This window comes from Prionailurus viverrinus, chromosome X, assembly GCF_022837055.1.
Source record: "Prionailurus viverrinus isolate Anna chromosome X, UM_Priviv_1.0, whole genome shotgun sequence".
NCBI lineage: Eukaryota > Metazoa > Chordata > Mammalia > Carnivora > Felidae > Prionailurus > Prionailurus viverrinus.
The window spans coordinates 32,121,382-32,132,797 of NC_062579.1; positions in this window are offsets into that span (position 1 = coordinate 32,121,382).

An 11,416-nucleotide genomic window follows, 5' to 3' on the forward strand; every position below is an offset into this window, starting at 1 on the left:
TTTGTTAAAAGTTCATTTATTTGGTGTTCTCTCTGGAGCTGAGTGAGTGTAATTATGTGCATTGCTGGCGTTCCTGGTCTTTCCTCCAGAGGACATTTCCCCCTGAATTTGCTGATGTCTGGTCTTGACTGGACTTCGGGAGACCAGAGATCCGGAGGAGGCAAACCTTTGCCAGTTAACAGGATAACCAATTAACTAACCCAGTGAGAGGGAGCATGAAAATGTATTGAGCTTTGGATTTCATGGTCAGTCTTCCAGGTTCTAAGTCCTGTTTATTGGGCTGCGTCGATGGTGCTTCCGGCTCGGAAGGAAACACAGGCCCAGGTTACACACTGTCATAGGGAATGAATTGTTTCGTGTTCCAAACAAGCTGGAAGATCCCCAGGGTGGAGGCCATCAGTTGACCCTAAATCGCCCTTTCCCCCCCTGCTTGTAAGTAATAGAATGTTCGTTGGGGCACATAGCCTCCTGGAGAAAAAAAAAAAGCCCCTCTATTTCCCAGCTTGTTTGCAGCTAGGGGTGCCACGTGACTACGTTCTGGTCAATGGAACGTAAGCGGAAGTCGTAGATGCAACTTCTGGGAAGAGGGAAGTGTCCTTAAAAGAAGGGGTGGTTCTGGGTTCCTTCTAACATTTGCTTGGAATCTAGTCCTGATGGCTGGAGCTCAGGTGACCATCTTGGGCTATGAGGTGGCATAGAAGGGTCGAGTGCCAAGATGGAAGGAACATGGGTCCCTAAGTGCCATATCAGTTCTGGGCACATTATGGACAGGCGTGGTCCCCTAACATTTTCCTACTTGACATGTGGTCTTGAACCAGCAAATCAGAATCACCTGGGAACTGGTTAGAGCTGCAAATTCTCAGGCCCTACCCCGTACCTACTGAACCAGAAACTCCGAGAGAGGGACCCAGCCCTCTGTGTTTTAACAAGCACATGGGGAACTCCGATGCACTTGATCGTGTAAGAACCACTGCACTAGACTATTAAACTTTTCCTCAGTTTTTCCTATTAAGGTATTTTTCATTGATTTTTCTCCCAAGATCTATTAAGAAAAAGTATTTAGAACTAGGACGCCCCTTTTGTCTTGTCTCTACCTATTTCCTCCTAATTTAAGAAGAGATATTATCAACATCCATAAAAAGATGAAAACACATAAATTATGTATAGGTGAGGGCAGGACTCCTTACAGCAGAAAATTTAGGCCAAGTAAGAGCAAAACTGGTAGTACAAGCGAAAAGTGTCCAGGGGTAAACAAGTTGAGCTCACGGAGGACCCTGTGATGGTTCACTGTAGGTGTCACCTGACCGGATCACGTACGCCCAGATGTTTGGTCAAACGTTACGCTGGGTGTGTCTGTGAGAGTGTTTTGGATGAGATTCACGTGTGAATTGGTAAGACTGAGGAAAGCCAATCGCCCGCCCTAACGTGGGTGGGCCTCGTCCGATCAGGTGAAGGCCCAATCAGTTGAAGGCCCGAGTGCCACGATAAACGCTGCCTCTCCGGGGCGGAGGGGGGGGGGGGGGTAAGGGGGCACTCCCCCTGCTTGACTGCCTTGAGCTGCCATATCGGTGACTCATGAGTTCCAACTCCCAACTCGGACTGAAACTATGACTTTCCCGGGTTTTGAGGCTGAAGGCATCCAGGCTGGAACTACTGACTGTAGGCTGCAGATCTTGGGACTTGTTGGCCTTCTCAAGCAGGCTCAGCACTGTCAGCACAGAGCTGGACGTGGGGGTTGATCTCAGGAACCGCGAGACCATGACCTGAGCCGAGATCAAGAGCCGCACATTCAACCAACAGGGCCACCCAGGTGCCCCCGAATCTCTCTCTCTCTTTTTTTTTTTAAAAAATTTTTTTTTTCAACGTTTATTTATTTTTGGGACAGAGGGAGACAGAGCATGAACGGGGGAGGGGCAGAGAGAGAGGGAGGCACAGAATCGGAAACAGGCTCCAGGCTCTGAGCCATCAGCCCAGAGCCCGACGCGGGGCTCGAACTCGCGGACCGCAAGATCGTGACCTGGCTGAAGTTGGACGCTTAACCGAGTGTGCCACCCAGGCGCCCCGTCTCTCTCTTTTTTTAAAATGTTTATTTTTGACAGAGAGAGAGACAGAAAGACAGAGCATGAGTGGGGGAGGGGCAGAGAGAGAGGGAGACACAGAATCAGAAGCAGGCTCCAGGGCAAGCTGTCCACACAGAGCCCGACACGGGGCTCCAACTCCCGCGCCGTGAGATCACGACCTGAGCCGAAGTCGGATCGTCAACTAACTGAGCCACCCAGGCACCCCTACTTCTCTCACATACAAAAGACGTCCAGGATAGGCATTCGAGAGCTGGTGCAAAGCTGTCAGAGACTGGAGCTCCCTCAGTCCTGTGGCTCTGACATTCTCAGCACGGGTTGTGTCTAATGGCCCAAGATGGCTGCAGAAGCTCCAGTCATTATGTTTGCATTCCAGCCAGCAGGAAGGAGGAAGCGACGAAAAAGGGCACCCAATCTCCATTTAAGGACACTTTCTGGCAATTGCATCTGAAGTTTCTGCTTATATCCCATTGGCCAGAACGCAGTCTCGTGGTCACGTCCAGCTGTAAGAGACCCAGGGGTGTATAGGCTTTGCCTCGGCAGCTGTATTTCCAGAACGATGATTGGCAGACTCAGAGTTCACGCTCCCACATTGTAGCAGGGGGAATTGGTCTCAACCGAGAGTGACTGGAAACCCTAAAAACAGTGGCTTCAACAAGAGAGATGCCCGGTCACATCGAAGTGTGGAGGAAGGCGTCCAAAACCAGTATGGTAGCTCTTCTCTGGGAAATGCTCCTGCATCCAGACCCTTTGTCAGCGTCCTCTCATCTGTGGCGTGTGTCCTTCCTTCCTAAAGTCCTCTCGGGGTTCAGCGTGCCTTCTCAGGCTCCAGCCGGGATCGGTGCCTAACTTGTAGGGCCTGGCGCAACATGAAAATGCAGGGCCCGCATTCGAAAAGATTCGAATGGGGCGCCTGGGTGGCGCAGTCGGTTAAGCGTCCGACTTCAGCCAGGTCACGATCTCGCGGTCCGGGAGTTCGAGCCCCGCATCGGGCTCTGGGCTGATGGCTCAGAGCCTGGAGCCTGTTTCCGATTCTGTGCCTCCCTCTCTCTCTGCCCCTCCCCCGTTCATGCTCTGTCTCTCTCTGTCCCAAAAATAAATAAACGTTGAAAAAAAAATTTAAAAAAAAAAAAAAAGAAAAAGAAAAGATTCGAATGCAGGGCCTGCGTTCGAAAGATTATTCAGAGTTTCCACACGGACACAGCAAAGCATCAAACCAAATACGGGGCCCCTCTGGCTGCCAGAAAGGAGGAAGAATGATCACTGAAGTGTAGAAACGAAGGCCAAATATACTGAGTACTACTGTTCTGCCCGGAACAAACTACCCTAAAACTTAGGGGCAGAAAACAAGCAGAGGAACAGCGCCCAGACTCTGCCAGTCAGGAATCTGGCAAGGGCATGCAGGGGACAGCTTGTCTCGGCTCCGTCATGTCTGGTTCCAAGATGGCTTCTTCCCTAGCATGGCGGGCACCTGGGCCCGCAAAAGCTGAAGGTCAGGATCAGCTGCGACTGTTGACGGCAGCCTCGGGCTGGAGGGAGGGATGAGTTTCCCAGGGCTGTTGTAACCGAGTGCCACTAGCTGGGCGGCTTGAACAACAGGAATGGGCTTACAGTTCTGGAGGCCAGAAGTCTAAGATCAAGGTGTCGGCCAGGCTCCCTCTGAAGCCTTTAGGGGTGGATCTTTCCTTATCTCTTCCAGCTTCTGGTGGCCCCGGGCATTCCTTGGCTTCTGGATGTATCCTTCCAACCTCTGCTCTTGTCTTTGTGCGGCATTCTTCCTGTATCTTCACATGAACTTTCCTTTATCTCTGTGGCTCTATGTCCAAAATTACCCTCCTCTTTTTTTTTTTTTTAATGTTTATTAAGTTTCGAGGGAGAGAGAGAGAGAGAGAGAGAGAGAGACATAGAATCTGAAGTGGGCTCCAGGCTCTGTGCTGACAGCTCAGGGCTCGAACTCACGAACTGTGAGAGCAGGACCTGAGCTGAAGTCAGATGATTAACCGACTGAGCCACCCAGGTGCCCCCAAATTTCCCTCTTATTATAAGGACACCAGTCAGATTGGATTAGGGCCCACCTTACGCCAGTGTAACCTCATCTGTAAAAAAAATTCTTTTTAACGTTTATTCATTTTTTGAGAGACAGAGAGAGACAGTGTGAGTGGGGGAAGGACAGAGAGAGAGAGGGAGACACAGACTCCAAAGCAGCCTCCAGGCTCCGAGCTGTCAGCACAGAGCCGGACGCGGGGCTCAAACCCACGAACCGTGAGATCGTGACCGAGTCAAAGTCAGACACTTAACCGATGAAGCCACCCAGGCACCCCCAACCTCGTCTTAACTTAGCTAACCACCGGTTTCAAGGACCCTACTTCCAAATAAGGTCACCTTCTGAGGTTGTCGGGGGTTAGGACTTCAACATATCTTTTGGGGGGACATAATTTAACCCATAATGCAAGACTTCTTACTCGATGACTCAGACTCTAAGAGCGAGTGTTCCCCCTCTCCCTCTTCCCCCCAAGCGAGACAGGATCTGCATGGCTTTTTTTAATCTAGCTTTGGAAGTCACAAAGTGTCACTTCTGCTGTTGTTTGAAATAGTCGAAAGCCCATCCATGGAGGGCGGGTGTCCGAGCCAGCTCGGGCTGCTGTGACAAAGTATGACAGATTGGGTGGCTTAAACAACAGAAATTTGTTTTCTCCCAAGTTTTGGAGGCTAGAATTCCAAGATCAAGCTGCTGGCAAATTTGGTTCCTGGTGAGGCCTCTCTTTCTGATTTAGAGATGGCCACTTTCTTGCTCTGTCCTCGCGCGGTCTTCCCCCTGTGCATGCAGAGAAAGAGTTCTCTGATGTCTCTTCCTCTTCTCATAAGGACACCTGTCCTATAGGATCAGAGCCCCACCCTTATGACCTCATATGACCTTCATTATCTCCCTACAGATTCTAACCTCAGCCACATTGTGGGTTAGGGTTTCAACCTATGAATTTGAGGTCGGGGGACGACACAATCCAGTCTGTAACAAAGTGCTTCAGTGTGGCTCTGCGAGTCTTTGCTGTTTTTAATATCCACCGTAGAAGAGGTGGGTTTACATTTGAAACACTAATGAAGCATGCACACCTCAGGGATGGTTAGCATTTGAAAAACCCGAATCAGAAATCCAAGCTGCAAAGACAACTACCTCGAGCACATCCACGATATCTAAATCTGCATCAGAAGGCTCACCCATGAGGATTTACCTCTGTGGGAAAGAAGTTTCCGGGGATAAAAGAAGCGATGCTCCAGACATGGGGAATTGACTGGAAATATACTAGCACCTCTGCCATCGCCTGAGCGGGGGTCTATGAATCTGACAAGCCCAGGGACCACACACAAGGGGGCTTTCATGTGCGATTCGTGATTCACTTGGAGGCTGGCTATACTTGTTTTTAAATGATATTCGACAGAACACCTGGTAGCCAGGTTGCGAGAAGCGGGACCAGTAGCCTTTACTCTGTCATAGGCCAGGGCTCTTAACCTGAGGTTCAAGGATAAAATTCACAGGGTCTGTGAACTGGATGCGGGATAAAAACGGTATCTTCATTTTCACTAGCTTCTCACTGAAATTCAGCATTTCCTTCGATTTCGAACCTAAGCAACAAACCTCTGTAGCATTAGCCGTACCTGCGACCGTCACCAATTGAAATCACATTCCCGTTGTGGCAGATATCTTGAAATATCATTTATGCTCATCAGCACTATGAAATGATGATAGTTATTCGATCTGCCACAGGAACTTGTTAGTTAATGATTTACGAACGAAGCACATAAATATCTGTATCACAAATTTGTTTTAATAATTTGGCAATGATTTAAATGCTGTTGGCTTCCTTTGCAATCCGCTGTATTTATTTACGTTTAAGGACCTCCGTTCTGGAGGCTTCTGCCGTTCATCAGAGTTAGGTTAAAACTAGGTCATATGATCAGTAAATCCACATCGCTAGGCACCTGTAAGCTGCAATGCGTCACAATATGCTGACAGTGGAGGAGAAAGTCGGCCGGCCTCCTGTTCTTCTCCTGGTCACGCAGGTGCCACGGGTGACAAACATTTACCGTTGTACTGGCCGAGTAAGGGCATTCGCAACTGGCAAGCTGCACAGTAAACATAGAGACTAGTCACATCGATTTGAATCTACAAATAAAAAGAAATGAATCTCGGGGAGCTTGTGGGGCTCAGTCGGTTGAGCGTCCGACTTCAGCTCAGGTGATGATCTTGCGGTTTGTGAGTTCGAGCCCCGCTTCGGGCTCTGTGTTGACAGCTCGGAGCCTGGAGCCTGCTTTGGAGTCTGTGTCTCTTTGCCCGTCCCCTGCTCGCACTCTGTGTCTCAAAAATAAATAAACATTAAAAAAAAATTAAAAAGAAATGAATCTCCATTAATATTTACCTTACGGCTTTTATGTATATTTTTAAATCCTAAATCATCAGAGAGAAACTAAAGTTGTCAATGCACCACAGCACAATGCTGAGGACAACAGCTCAACAGGATAAGCCTTTGGTATTAGCATTTTTTGGCAGTCACATGACACAATAAATTTATGTGGCGTTTACCAAAGCCCCTAGGTCATATTTTTTTTTAAGTTTATTTCTTTATCCTGAGACAGAGCGAGAGCAGGGGAAGGGCAAAGAGAAAGAGAGCGAGAGAGAGAGAATCCCATGCAGGTTCCGCACGCGAGGCCCCACGTGGGACTCGATCCCACGAACTGTGAGGTCATGACCTGAGCTGAAATCAAGAGTCAGACTCTTAACCTACTGAGCCACCCAGGCGCCCCTCCGCCGAAGTCATATTATGCATGCATTTATTTTGTTTGCTCATTCATTTGTTCGTTCATTCCACAAGTGTGCATTAAGCACTGCTTCATGCGAGGTTCTGCTAGGTGCTCAGGTTCAAAGATGAATTATCTCCGCTCTCCACCCTCCCTTGGCACAATCTGAGGGGAGACGAGCAGCGAACAGTCCTGGGCCTCTGAGAGTAGGCTGCCTATGTAGGTGGACAGAAGGTAGGGGGCACTGGGGCTTGGGGGCTCCGTCTGGAAGTGACCCCTCGTCTGGTCGGAGGAGATGTGTTGGGGTAGGGAGATTGGAAAGGGTCCTCACGGCTGGTGGGCATGTGAATGCGTGACAGGCAGGAGGATGAGGCCAAAGCCTACAGGGATTCGTCCCTCTTTGAAAGACTCTTGATTATATCATGGAGTCATGCGATGGATTATTTGGAGGGTGCAGGTGGTTTTTTTGGGGGGGGCACCTAGACAAGACTTGTTATTTACCTCCACCTACTGAGATACTTTTCCACCCCCGATTAGTCCTACATTTTATACCAGGAAAACTGTAGGCCCACGGAAGGGAAGTATAAAAGGGGACAGACACTTACCTGCCCGGTAGCTCTGGGGTGGGGCTGGGGAGAGAACAGTTGGACCACTTGGTCCATTTTGGTGTCATTTTGGCTTTAAAAGAACCACTGAAAGAGATACTATCTGAGTGAAAAATCCCTTGGCCACAAAACATATGCCATAGTCCGATGTAACGGCAAAATGCTTCCCTATAAAAAACGAAAAAGGAATCTGTGTCGTCTAATTATACCCTAGCAAGTTCTCGTTCAATAAAACAATGACCATTGCCAATCACCCGTTTTCCCTCTACCCATGAGAGTGCCAGGATCCAGACATTTGGAATTTCACACTGGGGAGACTCTGAGGTCATTTGATGATGGAGAGTTTGAACTTTGATGATTCTTTTCCCTTTTTAGTGTGATAAAATTGGCCTAGATATTTTTGCCTTTCCAAATGTGCACGGGGATGTGGCTGCTGGTGGAGGAAGGCAGAGGCGGGATCTGGGCCTTTTCATCTTTGCATGGAAAATCGGAATTCAGGCCAGGCTGTAGTCACTGAGCTGTCTTACCACCTTCTGGCTGCCTCGGTTTAAGGAGGTTGCTAAAGCCCAAACCCTTGCAATTTACTAGATTTCTCACTGTGTCCAAACAGCTCAAGACCTTGTTGGCCATGGGTTAGCAAGAAGCTTCTGAGCAGTCCCCATCTAGAGGAGTCACTTCCTGTGATTACTGTTCAGTGGTCACTCTGTGTCTCCTCTCATTTTGGAGATTCTCTCTGCCTCTGTCTTCGGTGGCACCCCAAGTTCCCTGGATTCCACATTTCCTCTTTCTTGATTTTTCCCAACATTTGATGACTCATCTTGTCCTGCAGCTTTCTGAGAAAGGATGCATGGGCAGCAATGTTCTCAGATCTCGCATGTCAGAGAAGTATTTTTCTATGCTCACACTTAACGGATAGTTTGGCTGGATATAGAATTCTAAGTTGGATCGTTTCCCCCGAGAATTTTGAAAGGCATTTTTTTCTCTTTTTTTCCCAAATTTCAGGGTTGCTATGGAGAAGTCCAGGGCCATACGGACTCTCAATCCTTGTGTATAATACATATTTTCTCTTTAGAAGCTTTCAGGATCTTTGTCTCCAGCGCTCTGAAAGTTCATGATGGTTTGCACTTATGTGGGTCTATTGTCATCCACTGTTGTATGTATTCTAATGGTTTCCTGTTTCTCTTTCTTCCTTTCTTCCTTCCTTTCTTTCTCTATCTCTCTCCCTCCCTCCCTCTCTTCCTTTCTTCCTTCCTTCCATCCTTCCTTCCTTATTTTAGAGAGAGAGAGAGAGAGAGAGAGAGAGAGAATCTCAGGCAGGCTCCACGCTCAGTGCAGAGCCCCATGAGGGGCTCAATCCTGAGACCCTGCGATCATGACCTGAACCAAAATCAAGAGTTAGAGACTCAAATGACTGAGCCACCCAGGCACCCCTTCAATGGTCCTTTTAATCTATAAGCTCATGTCCTTTAGGTATGGGATGTTTTCTTAAATTCTTTCTTTGATGTGTTCTTCCCTCCATCTCTGTTTTTTCTTTCTAAAACTCTGTTTATTTGAACTTTCAAGCTAATCATTTATAATTTTTTTCCAGTTCTCATCTTTTTTTTCTTTTCTCGATTTTCCAGGAAACATTCCCAACTTTATATTCAAATTCTTCTACTTAATTTTTTTTTTCATTTATGCTGTCATATTTTAAATTTCCAATAGCTCAAATTTGATTCTCTGGAAGTTCCTTTTTATTCCCTGAATTCTTCTTCTTCTTCTTCTTCTTCTTCTTCTTTTTAAAGTTTATTTATTTATTTTGAAAGAGAGAGAGTGCGGGGGCAGGGCAGAGAGAGAGGGAGAGAGAGAATCCCAAGAAGGCTCTCAGCTGTCAGCGCAGAGCCTGACATGGGGCTCGAACTCCCAAAGTGTGAGATCATGACTTGAGCGGAAGTCAGATGCTTAACTGACTGAACCACTCAGGCGCCCCTGAATGCTTCTTTTTAAAACTATTAAAAAATTTTTTTAAATGTTTTTTTTATTTTTGAGAGAGAGGGAGAGGCAGAGAGAGAGGGAGACACAGAATCGGAAGCAGGCTCCAGGCTCTGAGCTGTCAGCACAGAGCCCGACGCGGGGCTCGAACTCATGAACGGTGAGATCATGACCTGAGCCAAAATCGGACACGTAACTGACTGAGCCACCCAGAGGCCCCTCTTTTTAATACTATTAAAATAATGTCTCCTCTGGGACCTTACTGATAGGCATGTGCACATACCTGTCGTGTGTTCGGGTGGGGTTTACATTCCCCAGCATAGTCTGCTCCCTTCAGGAGGCTTTATCTGTTCCTTTTGGTCTTTGTCGTTCACATTAGAGGTTTTCCTAGATGTCTGGCGATCACCAGTTCTGTGTTGACATTTACAGTTGTGTGTCGGCCCAAAAGCTGCTAGGACCCTCTGTGTGTGTGCATGTGGCCTGCCAAACGCAGACTTCACTCTAGAGCAGCCGTTTGCAAAGTGTGGTCCCCCCGGCCGGCAGCAGCATCACCTGGGAAATTCTAAGTAATGCACATTCTTAATCCCCGCTCTAGATTTATTGGATTCAAAACCCTGGCTGTCTGTGTTTTAACAAACCGTCCAGGGGATTCTGAGAACCACAGTTCTACGGTGATCTGGCTAGGCTTTTTAATGGAGAAATGTCTGATGTCAGTATCCAACCTCCTCCCTAGAGGGCCCCTGAGCAGGAAGGTCAAGTGTCTGGGAGTTCAGTGGGCAGGAGAGCTTGGCTGGGGGCACGATATTGATAAGAAAACTTACACTTAATCTCTCTGTTTGCATTTGAGCATAGTACTTTCAGCAGTGCCTGGGATCTCTGTCCAAAGACTCTTTTCTTGGCTTCTGTCCGGATAGTAGAGGTCCAGCCTTCTGCCTGGAGGGGGTGTTTGTGAGGGGACACTTACTTACATGTACAGAGCAGGGAAGGCACCTGAATACCTGACTGCTTCTAGAAAGGACTTGCAGTTGATCAGTGTCACCTGCACTTCCAGAAGCACCTGCGTGGCTGCTTCTGGGTCTTTGGAGGCGAGACAGGTTCTGTGATGCAATTCTGGTAGTTTCTCAGCGTTTCCCCACTGCCAGCTTAAGGTTCAGCCTTTTTTTTTTTTTTTAAGAGAGAGAGAGAGAATGGGTGCAAGTGAGCGAGGGACAGAGAGAGAGGGAGGGAGAGAGAGAGAAGTGGGGGCTCATCAGAAGCGGGTCTTGTGCTCACCCGATGTGGGGCTTGAACTCGCGAACCGCAAGATCATGACCTGAACCAAAGTCGGATGCTTAACCAACTGACCCACCCGGGCGTCCCAGGGTTCGGTTTTCTTAGTGTTGCTGTAAGTTAGTCACTAAACAACCCTCTGCTTTCCAGCTTCCAAAACTCTGGGCTATTTTCTCCTTTCCTGTTCCCTCTATACTTGCAGGCAAATGCCTTTTAAAAATTCCTTTACTCTCATTTTCATGAGGTTTGGGAAAGAAGCAGAGGAATGAATGTATTTTCCAAAAGCGTTCCCTTCGGGGACGAGAAACTATAAACCATCAATGAGAGAGTAGGGTTTCCAGAATGGCTCCTTGTTGCTGCTACCGTAATCCGCGTCAGGGCTGAGGCTCCGGCCGTGTTTGGGCCTCTCCGGCCCCCCTGGGTCAGGAGTCAACCACGGCTCCTCGTTGCCTACTGCCCGCAGCGTTTGTCCCTCGGGGAGCCGGTCACAGCTTGCTTAACTGTGCTGCATTCAGCTCACCTGGCACACCCCCTGCCCGCCCCTCCCTTCTCCTGACCAAAGACTTTGGCATTCCTGCCCCCTGCCTATTCTGTCACGCTAGAGGGTCTGCTGTTTCCCGTTGGCCTTTGAAAACCCCATCATGGCCCCAGGTCCGGCCGACGTGCCCTGTCTCCCTTTAGGCAGCCTCTGCGTGCGGC